This window comes from Hippocampus zosterae, chromosome 10 (assembly GCF_025434085.1).
Source record: "Hippocampus zosterae strain Florida chromosome 10, ASM2543408v3, whole genome shotgun sequence".
Lineage (NCBI taxonomy): Eukaryota > Metazoa > Chordata > Actinopteri > Syngnathiformes > Syngnathidae > Hippocampus > Hippocampus zosterae.
The window spans coordinates 10,175,059-10,200,390 of NC_067460.1; the positions used below are offsets into that span (position 1 = coordinate 10,175,059).

General features: G+C 43.0%; 2 long non-coding RNA genes across 2 annotated transcripts in view; both read right to left on the minus strand.

The window, feature by feature from the left end:
* LOC127608751 (uncharacterized) overlaps positions 1-25,332 on the minus strand; it is a 210,188-nt gene that overhangs the window by 131,433 nt on the left and 53,423 nt on the right. The window lies entirely within an intron of this gene.
* LOC127608757 (uncharacterized) overlaps positions 1-25,332 on the minus strand; it is a 42,827-nt gene that overhangs the window by 16,971 nt on the left and 524 nt on the right. The window lies entirely within an intron of this gene.

The window sequence follows — 25,332 nt, forward strand, 5'->3', positions numbered from 1 at the left end:
TTTCACCAATACCATTTCACCCCCTTCCACAAAATTAAATGTCATTGCACATCATTTTATATCATTCCACATTTTTCATCAACATTACACACATTTTCCCATAATTATTCGGTACCATTCCTAATCCTTTATTAGCAGTCCAAATCGTACTATATTACTCAATATCACTCAAGATAATGCCATATTTTTCACCATGGTGATGCTACGTTTTTACCAATAATTCAATATTATACATTATCATTTCACAACTTTCAATATTATCACCAGTATTATTGTTTGACTTTTGTTTCTAAAAGTTAATAATTTAAAAGATTAATTGTTTGGGGGTGGGTGGGGTGTTAGTGACAATTGCAGAGCTCCAGACCCGCTCTTCTAACCTCACAGGAATTCCATTCTTACTTTCACCCCTCTGTGACTTGATGTTGTTTGTACACCGCCTCCAATCGGAGGACCCCCGGACTGCCCCAATTAACAACCCGCTGTTGACCCCCAGCCCCCACCCCACAGCCCCCAACTTCCCACACACATACAGATGCATTGGGTGTGGTACCCAGCTGTGTCAGATTAGCGAGCCTCCGCCTCGGCCATTAAAACGGAAGCTTTGAAATTAACACTCACACACCACAGACAAAAAAAAAATCTCTATGAAGAGGACACGTTCCAGCTCCGGAGGATGCAACGCCATTCGCGTGTCTGGTCCGAATCAAAACCCAACAAACTACGACTCACTTTATCTATGTTGCACTTTACAACAACCATTGCTGCATACAAAGTGCTGTGCATGAACATTGCGCCATGCAAAGTTAAGGTGCAGCACCGTGCCCAATTAAGGTCAGCGTGCGTGTTTCTAGCATCCGATTTGCTACGCGGTTCTGCAATGGCGACACCAAAGTTGGAGTTGTTCATGTAAACAGGGCTTCATGATGAGCCTCAGCTGAGTGGCACGGCTCAGCCCTGAGCTTACGCTTTTTAAATCAGTGATGGGTGAGCAGGGTAGAAGGATGAAGAAAAAGCGGGAGGGAGAATGAGGTGGGGAGAAGATGAATGAATGAACGATGCTGTGTGTTGAGTACGAGTGTGCGTGTGTGTTACACTCAGGTATACAAGCTCTTATTTCGGGTGAGAATGTGTATTTTGGCCCTCTGTAACTACCATAGAAAGTGGGATACCATTTTATAAATATGTAATTATTTATTATTGTGAAAGCAAAGCTTTAAATACATTCATTCATTCATTCATTCATCTTCCGTACCGCTTCATCCTCACGAGGGTCGCGGGGGGTGCTGGAGCCTATCCCAGCTGTCTCCGGGCAGTAGGCGGGGGACACCCTGAATCGGTTGCCAGCCAATCGCAGGGCACACAGAGACGAACAACCATCCGCGCTCACACTCACACCTAGGGACAATTTAGAGTGTTCAATCAGCCTGCCATGCATGTTTTTGGAATGTGGGAGGAAACCGGAGCACCCGGAGAAAACCCACGCAGGCCCGGGGAGAACATGCAAACTCCACACAGGGAGGCCGGAGCTGGAATCGAACCCGGTACCTCTGCACTGTGAAGCCGACGTGCTAACCACTGGACTACCGGGCCGCGCTTTAAATACAATACAATACAATTTGATTTATATCAGAAATCTGATTGACAATTATGGATTTAAATTGGATATCTGAGTTTTGTAAGACATTAGATTCGTGGTTGATTAGATTCTCAACTCAACTCAACAGTATTTATAGAGCACTTTCAAACAGCCATCGCTGCATACAAAGTGCTGTACATGGAGCAATTAACATATACAACAAACAGTAAAGCAAATCGGTAACAAAGACGGTAGAAAGCACCGAACAGCAAAAGCAAGAACAAATCTAAGTCATGTTGAGTCGAGTGAGTTTTGAGGCGGGTTTTGAAAATGGGCAGCGAGGAGGCTTGCCAAATGTTCAGTGGGGGGTCATTCCAGAGAGCAACCAGCAACAGAAAAGGCTCGATCCCCTCTGAGCCTCCGTTTAGTTATGGTACTTCTAATAATATCTGGTCTGCAGACCTGAGGCGCCGGGCAGGTGTGTAGTGGCGGGTGAGCTCAGAGAGGTAAGGTGACGCGAGGTCATTTCGAGATTTGAAAACAAATAAGAGGATCTTGATAATAACTCTAAAATGTATGGGGAGTCATTGTGGAAAGGTGTCTGATTTTTCTGAAATGAAAAAAGGGGGAAAAAAAATCTGTGAAATTTAAAAATGATTTTGTAAAATTAAAAAAAGAGGTTGTCACTTTTTTGTGGAATAAAAAAGATTAGATTCTTTTCATAATAAAACAAAATGAATTTGAGCAAAAAAAGAAATTGGTTGGAGGAATCCAAATTTTGTGAAATTATAAAATTATTTTTGTATTGCATACATTTATACATTTATACATTTATTTAAGTACTCACATTTTTTAATAGGAATTGAAAATCAGATTTTGGTTAACAAAAAAGTATAAATGTTAAATTGCTTTTGTGAAAACAAAATTATGAAAAAGAAATACTGAACTCAAAATCCGATTTTATGAAATTATTTTTGGAATTAACAATAAATTTGTGAAATTAAATGAAAAGGACTTTTGTAAAATATAACTTCTAAAAATATACAATTTTTGTGAATGAGAAAAAAAATATCTGAAATGGGATTCTGTTATAAAAAGTTCATCTGGCCCAACGGACGTGACTGCTCATCAACTGCCGATCTCTGCAACTATGGTTTAAACTGTCACAGAAGATATAAAAAAAAAAAAAAACTACCATCATGTGTGGTGTTAACAAGGAGGGGCCATCAACAGTTAACCCCCGAGGCTGCGTACAGGCGGGCCTTGTTGTATTTGAATAGTCGCCGCCTGCCTGCCTGCCTTATTGTTCTCCACCCCCATCAAGTAATCCCAAACCAGAACCAAACATCACCTTGGTCTTTTCGTCTCTCCCTGTCAAACAAATTCCGTCAGAGAAACAGGAAGGTTCTACCTGAGCTAAATATTCCAACTCTGGCTGTTCCCAAGAAAGAAACCCCCCTTTCACTCTCACTACCTCCTGTCAAAATAAACACATTGCAAGCTCATTTAGCGTGTGCGTGTGTGTGTGTGTGAATGTGTGTGAGTGTGTGTGCGTGCGTGCATGTGTTATGTGTGTATATGTACGCACAAGTATTTATAACACACAGCGTGGTATCTGACATAAGCAGCGGCGTTGGGCCTTCCTGGCAGATAGAGGGGCCGCCGGTCGGCCGGCCCGCAGCCCGTCGGGGGGAACTTTCCTGGCTCGGGGAAGCCTTAGGACAATCCCACCTTTCATGGGGGCCGGAGAGAACGCCGCCGCCACGGGCCAGGGGAATGTCTCTCTCTGTCGCTCTCTCTCGCTACCTCTCTATCACTGCCCAAAACCCACCAAACTCCCCCAACTCACAGCAGAACGTCCTTGCCCCGGTTTTTGGTCAATTCGAATCTTACTCAGCAAACGTATTCAACTCATCAACTGATGGAGAATAAGTTGAATGTTTTCAAATAAACCTCCCAATGATAACAGCAACCCCCCCCCCCCCCTCAAACATAAAACTGTATTTGGTACCGTTCCAAATTGTATTATGCACAGTAGTGTTTGGAGACATTGTATAGGTTGTAAAGAACAGAAAATAATTGTTGAATTTGCAGCATGAGGAGGCTGTGGTTGCTGAAGTCAAAAGCTATTTCATAACCGCTGAAGTTACCTTTGAACAGAAAGGACTTCTTATTTGACAGACGCTTCGCAAGTCTGGCATCCACGTAACGCACGTTTTTGCAGAGGGCTTGAATTTATTTGCAGGATATCCAAATAGCCTCCCAATGCTGCTGCTTGGATGGGAACTTCCACACCACGAGTTTCTCCCCCTTTTATAACAATCACAGTCAATGATGCAGGGTTATTTTCTTGCAGCATGAGACCGTTCGCTGAGGAGCAACGTGCAACCCTGGATGCTGAAGATGTATGGAGCAGGCCATGGCCACCGTGTCCCAACAAGGCTAAAACGTCAGCAGGGAGGTAGCAGAGTCATGTTTGGAGCCGGAATCATGGGGAGAGAGCTGGTCAGCCCCTTTCACGTCCCTGAAGGTGTGAAAAATACGCGCAGCTTCTCACTGACTATTTTCTTCCACCGTACACAATTAAGAACGGAACTTTGCCAAATAAAGTCAACTTATGCCACAAGAAATTCCGCGACATCACGGGCTGCTATGGGGACAGAGGTGCAGAAAATAAGAACACGGGCTCAGTTTGGCTTGAGCCACAGATGCTTCTACTCAAAGGAGCTCGTTCGCCTTCCAGTTGAGAAGAAGCACCTGTGGTCAAAGTCAAACCGGGGCAGGGTTTTTACTTTCTGGACTTGGGATTTGACACCTCTATATGGCCGGAAAAGAAGAGAAATGCTTACGATCAAACCTATGGAGAACCTTTGAAGCATAGGAGGCCGGTAGCAAACAGTTGGGGGGAAGTTCCGATCCAAATAGCAACTCTGGGAGCCCCTTCTGACATGCTGGAAAGAAATTCAAGCAGAAACTTTGAACAGCAACTTTTTAGCCCTGCATGAACATGATTCTGAGCGATCCCTTTTCCGGGTATGATAAATGATGGTTTCTGATATGTAAAGTTGAACCATGAATGACTGAGCGGCGTTTGATGGACTTGGCGGAGGTCATCCCTTTGCTCGGAGTTCCTCTCCGACTTTGTGTAGGAGCCGTCAGTCGCCCTGTGAGAAAGTCGACATATGAATATTCCTCTTGTATGTCATGTTCTGCTGACTGCTATAGCTTCAAAACGCTCCTTCATCCGCAACTCCCCCCTCTCATAATCTACCTTCCCCCTACCTCACCCCATGCCCCCACCTTGAGCTCCACAAAGCTACCTTTTAGCGCGTTTAAAATTAGAATGTGCAGCAGAAGTCGTGCGAGAGGGAGGGAGACTCTCTTTTTCGCTCTCTGTTTGGGAACGCTGGCTAGCCCCTTTTTGGAAGATGCTGCTGTTGCCGCTGCAAGGCCGCCACGCTCTTCCCGTAAGGACGCTGCTCAGTGGCGTTATTCAAAGAGCTGCGGTAAGACCAAGAGCCAAATAAAGATGGCATCAATGCGGATGGAGGAAGGGAAGGGGAAATGGTGAGGGGTTGAGTCGAGATCCAAGCCACCCGGGACACGGAAAATGTCTAGGAACAAATTACGGTAAAAAAAAAAAAAAACACCATGTGTGCTATATCTATCACTCGAATTAGAGATGAGTGTTATGGACTAAAGTATTGTGACATAGCGATGGATTTCTACTGGATTTCTTAAATGCTGGAGGAGGCCCCGATTTTTAATCAATGCACCTGGGGGTGGCGGGGAGGGGCCACTTCCGAAACCTATCCAAGCGAAACAGCGAAAATTCAATTTTAAATATGGGCAAAATATGCGTGCACGTGCAAATGCATGGTCTTTATACATTTCATTCAAAAGATCCACGATCGCAACACAACAACAAAGGCTCTCTAATATTCGACGTTCTAAAAACAAACAGGAGTGACATACATTGAATCAATAGATTGAAATGTTGTCAACACACTTTACTTGCCGAGTTCAAAAATGGATCCATGGACTGCAAACCCAATGGGAGTGTGCCATTAGTTCATATGAAGCGGGCATTTTAGGCAAGCAAAAGCAGCTTGATTTATATGACGCATTTCATACACGAGGTAACTCAATGCGCTTCACATCATTATAAGGATTGCAATATGAAGACTATTCATGTTTCTGTAAACAGACTGTAAAATATCTTTTTGACATCTGCACGGCCACGAAAAATGTTCAAATGTTTAAAAGGCGGAGCCATCCCATCATCCTAAAAGCAAACACGGGTCGAACACGTGGAAAGAAAACAAGACAAAGTGAAGGCGGGAAGAGAGCCGCTGGTTGTGAGCAAACACTACTGGTTTAACTGGTTACTGTTGGCGACGCGACGGATTTTGTGGAAGCTACAGGAAAGTTACAGCCTGGGACGGGATGGACTTTTCTCTCTTGGTTCGATTGATCACCCACATTCATACATTACAATCTATCGTTGACAGGTTTTTTTTACACGTTAAATATTGCAATCGTGCTTCGTCAAAGGGACATCGACACGAAATATTGTGTAACTATCGCATATTAGATGTGTAATATTAGGCATGGAGAACATTAACCCTTTCATGCACGTTGTAACTGATAACATGAGAGGCTGTGCACTGTAGTAACCGCTGTTCCTGAAAGGGTTGATTATATGATCAAAATTTGCAACATTCGAGGCACAGTACCTACATCTATATATATATTGTGCGTCGTCCCGCATGCGGTCTGTCCTTCCGTCTGTCCCTTTTCAAAACGTACCTACTTCACCGCGCCGCTGCGCGCCACCACTGCGCCGCTCAGGCAGTGGCTCACTACGATCGCGCGGGCATCTTAGCGAAAAAATGTTGTCTACCCACAAGCATTGCAATGAAATTGTTAGTTATTTAGTAGAGCTAAACATCTCTTTATTTTCGCGATAAGCAATGAAGATGAACAAAAAGTTGAACCAAGTAACAACACTTTTGTGGGCCGAAGGCCCACCTTACCAGCCTTCCGCAGGAACTAGCTGATGAGCTGCCCAGAGGGCGGCGAACCAGCTAGTTAAATATAACACAGTAGAGGTGTATAAACATCAAATACAGCGGCCATCTCGTTACCTCTGCGTCACGCGTCCTAGACGCATAATTTTCCCGCGGGACGCTCAATTCCAAATAATGTGCGTTTTTGGGACGCAAGGAAATTTCTCAGTCAAAACAACAACAAAAACAACGGTAAATCTTTTTTTCCAGCAACGATCGCAGTTTGACCATCGCCGCCGTTGTTGTTTTGATCACGCTTTAAGTAATCTCACGTGATGAGATTTCCGCTCTCGCAAGACGAAATGGTGATATATCGGCCTTCACCTCGCGGGAAGCAGACGATTGCCAAGTTGTGTAACGTTAAAACGAGTGATGCGAACAAGTTTATTGCGGAGATATCACAGAGGAAGCAGCTAAAGTTGGATAGTTTTTTGCGATAATAAGTTGACTTTGAGAAAGCCTTGTATCATTGGAAGCAGAGTACAGAGAGGAGAATTTATGAACTCAAAGACTGAGCAATGGGATGAAATAAGAGCCTATTTCTCAGCAAATCTTGGATGCCTGAATTATTAAAATTTTTGCAGCATTTGTTTATAAACTGTAAAATTATCACTGATATAGTCAAAACATCCGACATTCGACGTACAGTATATCCATCCATTTTCTAATCCGTTTATCCTCACAAGGGTGGCGGGTGTTTCTGGAGCCTATCCCAGCTGGCTTCAGGCAGTAGGCGGGGGACACCCTGAATCGGTTGCCAGCCAATCGCAGGGCGCACACTCGCACCTAGTGACAATTAAGAGTGTTCCATTAGACTGCCATGCATGTTTTTGGAATGTGGGAGGAAACCAGAGTACCCTGAGAAAACCCACGCGGGCATGGAGAGAACATGAAAACTACACACAGGGAGGCCGGAGCCGGAATCGAATCCTGCGCCTCTGCACTGGGAGGTGGACGTGCCAAACAGTTGTTCACCGTGCTGCCAGGGTACAGTATAGAAAAATGAAATTTGATGGAAATGTGCTACATTCCAGGTGCAATGTATATACCGTACATTAAAACTGATGTTAAGATGTTAAATTGAAGCTGTCATTTCAACCAATGGGGGAAATTGAGTCAGTCCAGACCAAAGTAAACGGAACAGAAAATAGTCACTTGCATCTACTCTGATGTTGTCTGTGTTTGCTTACAGTTTTCTTAGGCTTGTGTTGTTGTTTACAGAATTTCCAGACCTGTGCGTGTGTGTGTGTGTGTGTGTGTGTGTGTGTGTGTGTGTGTGCGTGTTTGTGTGCGCGACAAAGTTGTTTTGTGTGTTACGTAAATGCAATATGATACAAATACTCAATCCTACTCGAGTCCAAACACGGAACAGGAAGCTCTTAAATATTCACTTTTACAACATCTCAGCCGCATGTTTGACTTCTTTTCTTTTTTTCTTTTGCAACATTTTACAGGCGAGACGGAATTTGTGATTGGGCGTGCAATCTCTCGCTGCTAAAGGAGAATTTCGCTAAACTCTGCAAACAACAACATTGACTTTCTACGGTTGCGTCAATGAAAACAACAAGAGAGGAATCACACGGCGGACCTCCATGCACACACACAGCTATACAATTGTACAGGAGCACACACACACGCACACACACACAAAACACTCTTACACTCGTTCCCCACTTTTGGCCAGAAATAGCAAAATAAATAAAGATGTTAGCTGAAAGGAAAAAGGTCAGAGTGGTTCGCAGGCAGCATGGAGGAAAACAAACCTCACTTGACCCCAAAGGGACCAAAACAACATCATCGACACCAGCACGATGTGAATTTTCCTCACTTTTTTTCCCCTCTACAGTATTTCACAAAAGTAAGCACAACTCTCACCTTTGGTCAATGACTTTGTTTATGATTAAAGGGAGGAAACTGGAGAAATGACTCTGCCAGACTTTCAAGTGATCGATGTACGTCTTGCATCACTCCCCCCAACATAACCAAAGACACAACCATTCATGTCGAAACTGCTGTCAACAAAAGTGAGGACACTCCAAGTGAAAATGTAAAAAATGGGCCAAGTTGGCCTCCTCCAGAATTAGATAACCTTGAATACATTGTTTTCTCCACACAAATTCAAATAGTGTACAAAGCAACTCAACAGTTGAAATTTGACGTCGTTCTTCATTTTTAAATGAACTGACAGAAAAAGAAAAACAATGAACTTGTCACTTGCAATCAAAGAGTTGCATCCTGATGAAAACATAATGAGAAAAAGTTGACATTTTACAAGATTAAAGTCCCACTTTTCAAGATTGACAAGACAAACTAAAATTCTGTTCAGTTGTTTCGTATCCAAGGGAAAAGTTGGTGCTTCTTCACACAAAAAATGTTACCTTGAGAATGAAGCTTTTGTTTATATTTGTGTGTGTGTATATATATATATATTTTTTTCATTCATTCATTCATCTTCCGAGTCGCTTGATCCTCACTAGGGTCGCGGGGGGTGCTGGAGCCTCTCCCAGCTGTCTTCGGGCAGTAGACGGGGGACACCCTGAATCAGTTGCCAGCCAATCGCAGAACAACCATTCGCACTCACACTCACACCTAGGGACAATCAGCCTGCCACGCATGTTTTTGGAACGTGGGAGGAAACCGGAGCACCCGGAGAAAACCCACGCAGGCCCAGTATATATATATATATATATATATATATATATATATATATATATATATATATATATATACATCTATAATGATTATTATTATCAATTTTTATGTTTGGAAAAATGAGGGGAAAATGTTATGCAGTACAAACAAATAATGGGAGGTGAACTAAAGGACAACAGGGATGACGATCACGATGATCATAACAATGTTGACGGGTTCTGAGAATCAACATGGTCAAACTGGATCCCCGTTTGGCGGTAATCATTTAAATCAACAGAGAAGCAGGAGCATGACCGTGAGTCAATAGTGTCCCCATTTATTTAAATATGGCGATAAGAAAATAAAATAAAAAAGGTGCTATGCTAACAAGCTATCCAGGCTGAAAGGCCTGAGGGTAAGCGCTAAACAGATCAGATCCAGTTGAGCCCGAGGGTACAGCTCGTTCAGCTCCATCCGCCGTACGTTTCCTTCAAAACATCCACCGCATGAATTAAGACGTCTTACTTCGCCAGCTGCCTCCACCCGTTGGCCCCTGCGGTCAGTTTTCTTCTCATTGGCCCGGGAATTTAAAAAAAATCTTCTTGAAAGGCTTTGGGTTAGCGCAGTGGCTTTTTTTTTTTTTTTTTTTTGCTCTCAAAGAGGCCTTAAGAGTTGTAAAAGTGGCCAGCAGACTCAATGAACAAGCACGGCTACCTGGAATTTGCTTTATGACAACAACTGCTGACTTTTTTATTTTTTTCCAAATGAAGCGCATAAACAACATCGAGGGGATACTTCTGTCGAAGATGTTTCACACAGAGATGAGGACTGCTGTATTATGCTCTTGAACTATGATATTTATTCAACTTGGCCTTTTATAAACATCATAAGCCTTTTTTTTTCTTTTTGGAAACTTCTAGAAGAAGCAGGAATAAACCGTCAATAAACGTTTCGGACGATGCCATTACTCTAGTTGATTCCTGTATGTGAGACAGATGCTATCATTTTGCAGGATCACTGTGTAGAACGGGCTAGAGACCAGAATCTTTGCATCACACGGTCAGTTTAATGATTAAAAAGACATTTTTGCCGATGGGTATTTGGCTGTATTAGAAGATTATTTCCCCGTCTCCTCTTTCAATGGCATTTTGTCTCCAGATCACAAGCTAAAAATGTTGCTTCGCCTCTTCACTTGATACACTTCATACACACACACACACACACACACACACACACACACACGCACGCGCACAGCGCCGTACAAGGCTGCAATTAAAGCACATTTAATTTTAGTTTCATCTGGCACAGTGCAGGCACAAAGGTAGCAGTGTTGGCCCGAAAGGGACGGAACACAGCGAGGTATTGATGCTGATGGCCGCAGTCTCCCGTGGAGGGAAGTCAGGGAGAAGAAGAAGCAGGTAGAGAGAAAGACTTCAGTTTTGTCACCATCGGCTGGACGGTGAAGTAAGATGACAAATACAGCAATACTCAAGTTAACGACTGGAAAGGGAATCATCCGGAGGAAAGTCTTTTTGGGTATTACTTTGAGACGCTTCCAAACGAAAGGGCAGAACCCCTGTCGGTTTTTTTTCTGCTCTGACACCTTGAAGCTTTTTTTGTGGGTTTACTTAGGAAAGATACACCGACCTGGTTTCATGTTGCTCCAGGGACTGCATTTCCCCCCCAAAATCCAGGAAGATATGAAGAGTCGTCAAACCTGAAAAGAATCGGAAATAACTCATGGAAAATGACAACCTCAGACTTCCTGTGTCTTTTCCGACATGGCTTCTTGAGAATTTTTGGCAGGTCGACACATGATCGACGACCAAACGGCATGCTGCTGACTCAAATTGGCTTTGGGGGCTGAATTTTTAAAATGGTACGAGCTGGACTAAGAATAACGACAAAACAGTGATGAATGGATGCGAAAAGCTGAAGGTTTTCTGAGTTTAAAGAGGAGCCGAGGATGAATCCAGGGGTCAAACTTTGCCGCCATATTCGGCCCAAACCAAAGGATGAAAACTAACGTTTTTCACAATTTGAACTCAAAGGGTACACAATTTAGCATTATCTGCAGGTCTATGCAAACGGTATTAGCAATCAGACAAAATGAAAAGGCCATTGGAAAGACCCGAAGAAGGAGACGTTTTAAACAAAATGGCAGACTTCCTGTGTCTTCTCTAGCATGCCTCTTGAGATTTTTTTTGTGAGTCAAATATGATAGACATAAAATGACCAAGTTTCATGTTTACAAGTCAAACTAATTTCGGGGGCTGGATTTCATAACATTCTATGATGAGCTGCCAGGAATCAACAAACACCTGGAAAGAGCCAAAATTAAACCAAAAAAAAAGGTCATTTCAAAGTAGAATATGAGACGTCTTGTCTTTTCACATATGGCAGATTGAGACTTTTTGTGGGTCAACTCATGATGAACGACCAAAACTTTGCCAGTCTACCAAATTTCATGTTGATAATTGAAGCTTTGTGGCTCTGGATTTCTGAAAGGTTCCATTTTGCCGAAGAATAACAAAGACAGAACAATTCCAAACTGATGCTTAAAAATAAGTGAGCATGTCGTGAGTTTGAAGAGAAGATGAGGATGTTTTTAAGAGCTTCAATTCCGGCTGTACCTGGACTCCGCCCTGAATTTCTGTTCATTGTTGCCGCTTCAGGTGCTGCGTTAATGGTTAACAGCAGGCTGGGCCCTAGCGGAGCGAGTTGGGAGGCAGCGGCGGCGGCGGCCACGAAAAGAAAACGGTGACATTTGGCTGCCATTATTCATGGCAGCTTTTGTTCCTGCAGCAGGCAGGAGTGTTTGCACTGGGATGAATGGGATGGGGTGTGGAGGTTGGCCGTGCGGGTTGAGGGGGGCAGCCTGGGTTTGGTATGCCAGGTGAACAAGTCATGGGGTTAAAGTGTGAGATCATTTTGGAGGCGAGGATAAGACACACAAAGGCCTCGGTTTTTCTACGTGGCTATCTCGCACTTTTAATCGCGGCCTCTTTTCCTTTGCTTCAAGCTTTTGAACTACTTGGCCTTATGCTTCTCTCTCTCTCACACACAACACACACACATATGGTGAGCACAGCCATGTTTGCATGGTGTGTTTGCACAATATGGTGACGGCGGAGGAGCAGGGATGTTCCCCTCGCCGAAGAGATGCTCTGCTCCTGCACTTGTCAGAACAAACCTGTGATGCAAGAAGTCGTGGTGGTGGGAAGATATACAGTACACAAATACTGATACCAAAGTTGGGTACAAGATTGATGCAGAGCAGTTCAATGAAACGGATGCTTTTAATTTCTCTCTTGTACGTGCAGGTCATTTTTAGTCAATATTTCTCGCAAGTGAAGGCTTGCGTGGAAAAGTCTGCCATAATAGCACGATTCAAAAAGTCTCCAGTAGCCATGCAGGAAATTGAACAAGAAGTCACCATTTTGGTTCGAAGCAGGCCCAGATCATCAATTTATGTGGTTCTTGAAAGCAAATCATGTGCATCAACTTACATGATTTTTATGAAAAATCTACCAACATTTGTAATCTGTCGTGTGTAATAAGTAAATGTTTTTAAATACGGTTTCTTTTTTGGGGGGGTTACCAAACCTTTTTACAGTAACTTGAGTATGTGCTTTCAAGTCATTTTATTTATGTGCTTGGATCTTTTTTTTATCCTGGACTTAAATTATCCTCAGAAGAGGATAGTTCGAGCGTGGTTTTTTTTTTCCACTCTCCCTACCCAGCATTTTTCCTTTCTGAATTCTGATTGTAATTTCCCCATTGCGGGACAAATAAAGGATATCTTAATCTTAATCTGATATCTTAATAGGTTGATCCCTTGCTACTTCGTGGTTCACTTTTCGCAGTTTCGGTGCATTGCGTTTTTTTCAAAGATATTCATTAAAAAATAAATACAAGTAGCGAAAAGGCGGCAAAAAGTCCGCAAGGGGCAGCGAAAGTCAGCAAAACAACAGCGAGTCACATAGTGCAACATATACCGGGACAGTACTAATACATATGTTTACTTATTTTGTTATTTATATGCTAACCTAACCTAACTCTTATATATATATATATATATATATATATATATATATATATATATATATATATATATATATATATATATATATATATATATAATTAAATAATGTTAATTACAACAAGCATTTATTTCTACATGCATATATACTTACATCTGACCTTATAAATATATATACTCATACACCTGTACAGGAGGGGTACCTACTTTGCGGATTTTCCTCATTCTCAGTCCACCATTAACCGCTATAAGTGAGGGATCACTGTAACTTTTTACTGTGTCTTCTGATTTTCAAAGTTATCCCTCAATTATTATTTTTTTTGGTAGATAATGACAATTAAACATGTATATGGTTTCACAGCCATAATGGCTCTCTGGGGGAAACTACAATATGGCTCACAACAAATCAGTTTGACACCTCTATCTTGGGAGGCCTCTACATCAAGCTACGTATACTCTATGTTCCTTGCGGCCATGACAATCATGTTGTATGTCACAGCAGGAAAAACAAAACAAAACGGATGGTTGTGACACAACACAGGGGATAGGGTGGGCAAAAACAAAACAGGTTGTAATTGCCGTGGATGCCTGGCGACATTTTGACATTTTCAAAAAATTTGCAAAGCCCCACATCAGAAAAGTAGTGGGCTGTAGCAAAACGGGGTGAATGCAACTAAAACTGATTGATTGTGTTTCTTTTTCCTTTTTTGTGTGTTTAATTTACCCTGAATCCCTGCTATATCATGCCTGTTCAGAATTCTGAATGTTGTGTACGATAGAGTGAGGGAGAGACATAGAGAGAGCGAGTCTATAGGTAAATAACGGTTTCTTTTGCTTGTTTTGGTACTAGAGATGGTTTAGTGAAATAGCTGTTGACAGAAAACTAAAACTGTCAAACATTGATTTAGTGGCAGTAAGTGACAGCCCAGGCTGAGGCCGACTCTGGAGCCGGTAATAGAGCGTTGAGTCTTGCATGCGAAGGGGTGCTACCGTCAAGTGATTTTTTTTGTTGTGCGGTTTTGGAATTTGAAGCAGGTCGGCGACATGCATTACGCAAGCGGCGGGCGCTTAACTCAAACAGCGTCTCTCCCCGAAAAAAGACAGACGCGTGGCTTCTAATGCCCGAAACCGGATTGAGTCATCGCATGCGAGCTGCTGCATGTTGTCGCGTGCGCGCATATTCTCTCACACGCACACACACAGAGGAGTCTCAGAACAATGGCCCGCTTTGACAGAGGCCGACTGACAGAAGGAGATGGGCTGGATCCATTGTCTGCTGTGTTTACTCACAGACTCACCTGGCACTGAGCTAATAACACACGCTCTATCTATCAGTGCAGGGGGGTGCCACCCCTGGCCCACCATACCCTATAGCCCCTCCTCCCCCGACACACACAATTAAGAGAAAAAAAATGAATGTATGTATGTCAGTTTATATAGCTTGGTGTGTGTGTGTGTGTGTGTGTGTGTGTGTGTGTGTGTGTGTGTGTGTGTGTGTGTGTGTGTGTGTGTGCGTGAAGTCACACCTGGGTGTCCTGGGAGGTTGCGGTGGTGGGAGAGGAGGGTTTATGGAGGAGAAAGAGGTGAAGTTGGGGGGAGGTGGGAGGAGGTAAAGCGGGGATTCTTTCAGGTTTTTACTACTGTGCAAACACACACACACACACACGCGCGCACACACACAGTTGATAGATTTGATGGGATCAGTTGGAAGCCTCACACTCACCCTGCCCCAACCTCGCCCTTGTTTGATCCAGAGAAGATGGGTGTGTGTGAATGCATCTGTGTGTCTGTGCCTGCGTGAAATTATGAGATTATTTGGATTTTGTCAACAACCGACACCAACATCGACGCAAAAGTCATGCACACGCACACAGCGGAAATGCCATTTTAGTTAGTCTGAATTTTTCCCCTCCATACGCCGTATATTTGCATGTGTGCGTGTGTGAGACCAACATGGAAGTCATGAAAGAACACACACACACACACTTTCATTATTTAATTTATTTTTGACATATTTCACAGCAACATTTTATTTCAATTTAACCACAATGTGCTTCATCTGGCCAATTAACAACAAGAACAAAGAAAACATAATCAAATGTGGCTCTGGAGCAGAAAGGTTTGCCCACCCTGTCTACCCTGTCTTATCCCACATGACCCCTCACAACTGACTTCAAGGTTCAACCAATCAGACGCCCCACTTTTCAAAATCCCGATCTCGGCAGACTGCCGTCTGATAAGGCCGGCGCGGGACATACCTGACGGATTAATGATTACTCAACTTGCCTTTATTTTCATATTTCGGTTCAGGCACTAACCAGAGAGACTCTCGGGCCACATGAGTGTGGATAATTGCAGACGTTCAGCTCCAGTCGGCGGCCATTAACATCAAACAGACTTGATGGGCAGTAATAGAGCAGCATGGCGTGGGCGGTGGGGGTGGGGGTGGGGATTGTTATCTCGAGCACCATCAGGTCACAGTGCCGAATGCCCGACTAGCTTTTGTGTATGCCAGGATGCCCGATATGTGACATCACACAGTGGAGAAGCCCATGATTCGTCACAGTGATTATTTACACAGTTCCCTTGTATAAATAATCACTGTGATGAATAATGATATTTGTTAATATATAATATTTGTTTGTGGAGAATGACAGTTGATGAAATGTGCACTGGTGATGGGCATTCAATGACATTTGAACAGTTTATTCATAAAATAAACAATGAATTGGAGTTATTTGAATAGTTACTATGGCTAGATGTTGATTTTTGCTGTATGTATCACATACAGCACATTTGACAATAAAGTTGTACTTGACTTGATTTTTATTTGTATTTTTTAAATACAGGCCCCAAACTCAATTTTATTTCGATACATGAAACTTGAGAGAGGTGCCTATCATGAGGAGACCTACAAAAAAAAGGCTCAAGAAGCCGTGCCTGAAACGACACTGGAGGTGTGCCATGTTGGTTTGAAGTCACTGTGTTAGAGTCACGTTGGCCATTTCCAAGGGTCCTAAAAAGCAAGCAGGTCCGAGAGGTTTTAATTGATTGATACAAAATTGGAAGCAACTTTACTGGACAGATGGGCAAAAACTCAAATGGGAAAGATTACAGTTTTGGTTATTGCATGTGGGTGGAGCACAGTGGCAAAAATGTATGATGTGATTGCCACATGGACAGAGCTTGACCAAACATCTGGAGACTTCAACTCCCAAAGCTAGTTTTACTGAGCAACATGGATCTTGGTAGCGCCATCATCATGAGTAGACTCACAAATCTCAAGAAGTCACCCTCGAAAAGATAAACGAAGTCTGCCATTTGGGTTTCTAGCTGCCATGTTAAAATTCAATGGCACCTGGATTTTTGGAACATTCATCCCCGAAGCCAGTTTTTCTTAGCAACATGAACTACGGTAGGAGTGTCTTTTATGCATAGAACCACAAAAAAAGTCTCAAGAAGCTATGTCCAGAAAGACATGAGAAGATTTCCATTTCGGTTTGAAGCTGACATTTTAGGGATTGATACATCTTGGGAGGGTGGCCCGGTAGTCCAGTGGTTAGCACGTCGGCTTCACAGTGCAGAGGTACCGGGTTCGATTCCAGCTCCGGCCTACCTGTGTGGAGTTTGCATGTTCTCCCCGGTCCTGCGTGGGTTTTCTCCGGGTGCTCCGGTTTCCTCCCACATCCCCCCGCGACCCTAGTGAGGATCAAGCGGTTCGGAAAATGGATGGATGGATACATCTTGGGTGCACCTCTTAAAATTTCTTAAATTCAGCCCCCTAAGCCAGTTTGACTTGGCTACAGTCTCATGAATAGACCCACCAAAAAAGTTACAAGGAGGCATGCCAAAATACACACAGAAAGTCTGCCAATTTGGTTCAAAGGGTCCATTCTTCCATACATTGTGATCCTTGTGAGGATCCGTGTTATCCTCACAAGGGTCGCGGGTGTGCTGGAACCTATCCCAGGCAGCAGGTAGGGTACACCCTGAACTGGTTGCCAGCCAATCGCATGTTACACATAAACAAACAACCATTTGCGCTCAAATTCACACCTAGAGACAATTTAGAGTGATCAATGAACCTACCGTGCATGTTTTTGGAATGTGGGAGGAAACAGGAGTACCTGCAGAAAACCCACGCAGGGACGGGGAGAACATGCAAATGCCACACAGGGAGGCCACATACCGGAATCGAAGTCTGCACCTCTGCCCTGTGAAGCCGACGTGCTAACCAAATGGCAGAGGTGCTAAGCAGTTGACCAACGTGCCGACTCAAAGAATCCTTTTTAGGTAAATTATGTCCATTTCCAGAGCTCCTTAACTTTGTCCGAGAGATTTTGTCTGATTGCTACCGTATTTAAAGCACATATACTAGAGAGATGGGCAACACTAAAGTGTGATTTGTTTTGGTCACTGCAGCATGTGGATAGAGTGCGGTGGACACTCTGGATGATTCACTATAAAGCACAGAAACTAAATGAAATGCAAGAATTATTTGAAAATTCAGCCAGTAAAGCCAGTTTGACCTGGCAACAATAAATGTGATGGGTTTATCATGAGTACAAAAACATCTCAAGAAACCATGCCAAAAAAGAAAGTCTGATTTTTTGGTGCAAATCAGCTATCATATGCTCCTTTTGGCCATTTTTGGGGGTACCTTCCTTCACACCCCGTATACTGACATCAAATTCTCCATGGATGGATGTGATGTTTGAGAACATAAGCTTGTGAGGACTACAGTAGGTTGCACCTCCTGTAACTATAACCGAAGTTTTGAGGCGCGCCCGAAAGCGAACGCAGCGGGTCGGCCAGTGACCTGCCGGTTGTCTGGGCTTGATAAAGGAAGTCCTGGTTAATGAGTAATGAGCCCGGGCGCTACAGGTGGGGCGGGCGTAGGGGCTTTCGGCCGGGACGCCGTGCTGATAAGAGGGGACGACAGAGTGACTTTTAAAGGGGGTTGAGTGGTGGTGGAGGGAAGGAGGGGGTATAGTGGCAGTAAAAGATCATCGCCTCACATTAGTGCATCCACGCTCAAGCCAGCAACGAGCAAGGGGAAAGAAACATATGGGGAAAAGATGGAAAGACATCAATAATGTGACAGGAGGACGGCCCTTTACGCAAGAGGCCGGATGATGAATGAGAATAATAAACTATTATCTGAACTGTTACGCTAAGCTAATACACGATGTACATTATGAGTCTTGACATCAGGAAACTTTTCCACTTTTCCATTTCCAGATGAATTCAGCATGACACTGGTTTCACCGTACATAAACTGAATGATATACAATGCATACAATATGATCCACAAAATATATGTGCAGACTATTTTGCTGCATTTGTTAACTTTTGTATAAGTGTCAAGTCACTGTTGTAGTTAATTTCATTGTCAGCTGCTTGTAAAGATGACATATAGGCTGTTTACATTTGCTTCTTGATATAGAGTGACGACATTGTAAATATTCACAAAAATAATCAACGCAGTACTTTTGTTTTTTTTGCTTCCATTTTTAATGAGCTGAACTCAAAGAGCTAAGACTTTTTTTTCTGTGTCCACAAAAGGCCATTTACTCACAAATCTGTCTAAATCTGTCAGTGAGCATTTTTCTTTTGCCCAGACGTGTGGCATATCAAGATGCCGATTAGACAGCATGATTTTTTGCTCAGGTGTGCATTGGTCGACCCACAATAAGAGACCACTCAAACATGTGGAGTTTTACTGTATTGTGTACATTTCAGATTCTTTTGTAAGCTTTTCCTGATTTTCTCTCTAGCAATAGCCTGAAGGTTTTGTGTTCACAACTGATATTATGACCTGTTCAAAATTCCCTCCACCTTGACTAAGGCCTCAGTTTTAGCTGGAAAAAAAAATAGCCCCAAAAAGCATGATGCTGCCACCAACATGCTTCACCATATTATCCACCCATCCATTTTCCGATCCACTTATCCTCACAAGGGGAGCAGGGATGCCAGAGCCTATCCCAGTTGTCTTCGGGCAGAATGCGTGGGACACCCTGAACCGGTTGCCAGCCAATCGCAGGGCACACAGAAATGAACAACCATCCACGCTCACACTCACACCTAGGAGCAATTTAGAGGAGCAATTTCAGCCTGCCATCCATGTTTTTGGAATGTGGGAGGAAACCGGAGTACCCGGAGAAAACCCATGCAGGCCCGGGGAGAACATACAAACTCCACACAGGGAGGCCGGAGATGGAATTGAACCCGGTACCTCTGCACTGTGAGGTTGATGCGCTAACCACTGAACTACTGGGCTGCCTTCACCATATTATGGTCTGAAGAAAATCTCTGAAACACACATGGGAAACTGTGTTTTTTTCCGATGAAACAAATGTTTCATCTTTGGGCATAATTTTATAAGGTATTTTCAGCACGAACACAAAACTGCTCATCACCAACAGAATGCCACACCTGCAATGAAGCACAGTGGTGTAAGCAAGATCAGCTCCAAATCTGGTCAAGAATGAAAAAAAAGCCAGGACGAGCCTACAAGAACAGCTGAACACAATCACACTGGGGTTAGAAGAGGGTGTGCAGACTTTTGCAACTAGATGATTTCAGTTGTTTACTTGCCCTCTCAAAAAGATTCTAAAACAAATGTTCAGTTGAGTTGTACAGGATCTAGGCTACTTAAATAGTGGAGAAAGTTTTGCAATAATTATCTTGATCTCATTGATACAGTATCACAAAAACCTTGTATTTACAGAGGTGTGTAGGGACTTTTTATATCCACCGTAAAAATGGTGGAACCTTAAAGTGCCTCCACATATTACCCATAATTCATTGCTATCGGAGGTAAAAAGATAAGTGCTTGAAATTCAAGCCCATTAGAACATGAACAGGAGCATTAAACCTGATGCACTACGAACACCTTGCTGTTTCACCAGGAAGTAAGAATGACCAATCACAGCACAGGACATCCCGGAATGGACAGCCCATGCGTGATTACAAAAGAATAAAATAGTGGAATGTGACAGAGATTGATGACATTGGGACTGATAAGGGCGCCGATAGTGACCTAAAAGGGGTTGCCATGACAACCCGCTCACTTAACCTCACTGGAGCTTCACTTCCTCATTCTGGATGGTAAAACGTGGGAACAGACACGATGATCTCACTAAAAGGTGTTTTTAAAAGAAAATCATCTTTGTCACCTGATACCCTCCCGAGGCTCCAAATCCTGTTTGCCAAAGCGGCCAATGGGCTCCTCCTTTAAGAGGTGGACCTCCGCCGTGTTTGTGATTCTTGAGTCTTAGCCCAACAATGTAAAGGAAATCCTCAGCCGTGTAAAAGATTTGAGGGTTAAAACTCCTGAAGAGTTCAGGACCAGGCCCGCCTCTGTCCACCCGCACCCGCTTCGACCGTTGGGTAATCAGTTACCTGCTCTATCGGACCCCCTTACACACACTCACATCAAATGAAAAGCCTCCCAAAGTCCAATTGGACACAGTTTCGATGTGGACCTCAGTGAATAGTCACACGAACAAAGTACTTTGTGGTAAATGGAAAAAACAAACAAACAAACAAACAGTTTGAATGTTAAAATTCACACTGTGTTGGTTTGTGTAATAAATGCACGTATTAACTCTACTACCAGGAAAGCTTTTTTTTTCCTTTTTTTTCCCGTCATTTGTTTGTGTGAAGGATGACACACACACACACACACACACACACACACACACACACACACACACACACACACACACACACATTGATTTCCTTGAACGCTTGTACAAAGGTGATTCTGGACCCCTTCATTCCACAAAGAGAACATATTAATATTTCCACTTTGTTTGGTATTTATTTATTTAGTTATCTATGTATTTATTTATTTATTTGGGGTTTTTTCACTATTGTTAACTTTTGCAAATGTTTTTGATTCCATATTCTTAGTACGTGCACAGTAATGTATTTATTTTTTTAAAGTGAGAGCACAAAGGGGGAGGGGGGGAAACGGGAGCTGGACCCAATACCAGCCAACTTTGTCATTCAGACGAACCCTGGTCTGGGTACTTGTCAAATTTAGGGCACATGTACTCAAACAATAACTGATCATTATTTTTGGAATGCGGGAGGAAGCTGGAGTACCCACGCAAAGATGAGGAGAACATCCATACTGCACACAGGACTGCATCCATCATTTTGTAATGATTAGGAATGGACTTCGCAAGCAAGATTACGTGAGAAATGCAACATCGATTTCTACCCAACTTTGTAAGGGGGTCGAGGGGGCCTGCACTTTACGTGTCTCCCTGTTCTTTGTACTAAAGAGCTGTACCTTTACTCTTGCCTATGTGTTTATTCTTCTATTTTGTAATCATTCAGGCCAATCCCCGCTTTCCTGTAACTGGTCCAAAAGTCCAAACAACTGCACCGGTCCTGGAACCCACCCGCCTCTTTCCATCCCACCCAAATATGGTCCTTCAAAACTCAAGCCAGCTCACATTTTATTTCAGAGGTTGTGTTGGTCCTATGATCTTTTCACCTAAACCTGGGGTCCCTCCAGCTCTATGTCAGGGTGGTCCACTTCCTGTCGGTGCCGTTCCGTCGAGTACCCACAAGGCCCAAGGTGTCAGCTCACTTCTTTGAGCAATTTCGAGTGCACTCCACGTGACCAGGAATCGATTCTGACACTTGTCCAGTTCTTTCTGACCCCCTCCGCCCACTCTCTGTGCGAGCTGGACTCTGAGACCAGGGAGGTGGGAACACGGTAGGAGGTACACCGGTGAAACATATGGTGGGGGAGTGGGCTGCAGTGGGGGCTGGAAGGGGGAATCGGACGGCTCGTTCAGCATCAGGTGAAGGTTGACAGATAACCTATTTGCAAGGCTGACCGAGTCAAACCTTTCATCAGGATTTCATGCCATTTATCACAAGTGTAAGAGGGGGGATTTACATTGCAGGTCCAAGTGCCCAGTTCTGATTTAAAACCGCGATCAATTGTTGTCCATATATTGTAACTTCAAGATGGCACCATAGCTGGCAGCCGTCTGCAAGAGCTCTGCATTTTTGTTGTTGGTTGTGTCTTTTGTTTTGTCATATTGTGTTTGTTCTCCTTCGTGTGGACCGTTTTCAGCGTTTTGGCCACAACATTTGTCGAAGAGTCTGTGCTTGACTCTTAGGCCTATTCGGCAGCACGTGTGTAGCAACACTGATTTTGATGGGAAGAATGTCGGCGCTATTTGACTGTCGGTGCTTGACAAATCGTTACGGGGTTGTGCTGGTTGAACATGGCTTGATCTGCGTAACCAATCAGAGGGTGGAAGATGCTGATCCTGTCGAGGGCCAGCTCTCTGGCTCTGTGAGGATGAATTGGATATTGTCCCATTCCTAAGACAGTGGTGCCTTGAAATATGAGTTTAAGTCATTGGGCGGTATTTTACGCCTCGCAAACAAAACAACAAATTTGTAATATTTTTTGTATAATGTGAAAAATAGCACTCTGTCAATTTTTACACCAATAAAACACAGCGATTACATCATTTAGTACACTGAAAGAATTGAACAGTTTTTGTCCAATTTGTGCTTCAATTAAATGGACATTGTGCTGCTACTTTTGGTGTGCGTACCTTCACCATCTGGGGGCGGTATATTGCAGACATGGATATACATGGACATGGTGGATACCTGACAACTCATAAACAGTAAGGTTAGTTGGTCTTTGCAGAGCATAAATAACTATTGTCAGTGAGTATTGTTATATGATCTGTCTGAATGTGTTGCTCCATTGTTGGTGTTCAAATATCCGATGCTTAAGATTGGTGCTGTGATGTTAAGCACGGCACCAATTAAATTCATTAGCACATCTATGGCATTTGGTATTGTTTGTTACCATTTGTTGGCTTTGCAAAGGCAAAGCTATGTGGTTGCTTTTAATACACCAAGTGTCATTCTCCTTTTTTTATATTTAGGTTGACAGTTAAATTCAAGTGAGGGTGGCAATAAAGAAGACTTGTTCGCAATCTACCAAAGTGCTGCTTGCTTTTAACTGAGTTGCATTTATTTTACCATCGCCAAACAGCACTTGTGTTTTTTAGTAAAAGAATTGGCCAAACAACAGCTCGTATATCGAGAAAGCTCGTAGGTCAGGTCACTCGTATCTCAAGACACCACTGTGTAGTTGAAATGTTATGGGCCAAGCACTCCTGATTTTGAAGGCCAAGCAAATTAGATTACATAGAGGCTGAAACCAGACTGGACAAAAACTTAACACTCACATTCACATACTGGGAGGAGTGCAGCCAATGGAAATATATCCACTTTTGTGAATAAACTAATACAGTTTTATGTAAATATTGGTTTGTACTTCTCATGGTACAGTAGAAGGCCCTGCTGGACCTGACATCCCACAAGTGCATTTTGTTCATGTTCCTACTTCGTGAGCCACTGTGCTCCAGGATGCAACCACACCTACCACGGCGTCACGTCGTTATTCATAAAACAGCTTGCATACAATGAGAGTGTGCACGCACACGCACACACAACAGGAAGTCAATTGTCAGGTGTCTAAGTGATATCGATTCAATGACGTCACCAATGAGTCACTTTATCTCCCTAACAACTTTGCATGGAATTTACCATCAGGACTAATTACCTTAACTATAAAAATCAAGTTATGTTGGAATCACCCCTTAAAAATATCAATTTCACTGTGTTACTAAACTAGATATTGTTCAGCAAATAACAGAAACACTACAATAAATAGAGTATACTAAATGACAGGAATCCATCATCGAGGCTATTTCGAGTGAGGGTTCTTCAGCTTGACTGTGGAAGTCGGCCCTTTATGACTGTGTCATAACTGGGCCTCGTAGTGGTCATAAATGTTAAATGAGTCTGGGAAGCACAGATGACACATATTGTCTGTAACAATAGATAATGGCACACATGGCCTTGTCAAGTGAACTGCCCCACCGTACCTATTTTAACCCTCAGTTAAACAGGAGGGGGGAAGGGATTTTTTTTTTGTACATTTTTTTTCAAGAGATAATCTTGGAATTTCTTTTCTTTCTTATCAAATGTTAAGTTCCAGCACCCAACAAAACTGCTCACTTTACTTAGACACACATTCCACACTTTTTAACCCTGACTGCTGTTGAAAACATAGAGTCACTGTACAACACACTTCCTTTTTTATATTGCATTTCAGGTGTCATTTGGACCGATGTGAGGCAGTGCGGCTTGGACAGTTTAAGCTGTACAGTTTTTGGAAACAAATTATTCTATTGCCCACAGACGTTGACACGATAAGTGACATCGTCCCCAACCGTGGTTTACCACAATTTACGCTACCCACGGCAAGTATCTCGAAACAGGATCTGTTCTTGAGAAACCATTCAGCGGAAGGCTTGCTCCTAAGGCCACTGTTGACAACGCCAAGATCTTAGAGTACAAAGCAACGGAAAGTCTATCCAGAAGGCTGCATTGGAGCTCAGCAGCAACAAAGACTTAAGCCAGGGAATGTTTCAAATAGTGACAAAGCTGTATCTATTCTGACTTTAGGCTGGACAAAGACCTGAAGCGGAAGATTATGACACTCAACTTTTTCGTTTGCTTTTTTTCTATATGTAGGGAAATTTGGATTTAATCTGAGATTTTATTTTAAAGTCATATCATCTAGCCTAATGCATGCTACCCTGATAACTATGTAGCTAGTTTCAGATGTCAGCATTTGTTTTTAGTTCACAGAAACACTTCAGTTTATACTAAATATCGGCTACTGCATTCATTTACACAACAATGCTGTATACTGCTCAAGATACAAATGTTCTTTATTAATCTACTTTTAAACAAAGTGGATGAATGTGGTGAACTGTATTATGTATTCAAAAACAACATTCATTCATTGATACCAAGTGGAGAAATTAAAAATCGTATTTCCAAGATGGCGTCATGGCGTCCTTTTCATCGACAGCTGACGTCACATGGCGCCAAGTAACACATCCTTTAATGCCAAATAAACTAGAGTAATATAAATACTTCCACTATAT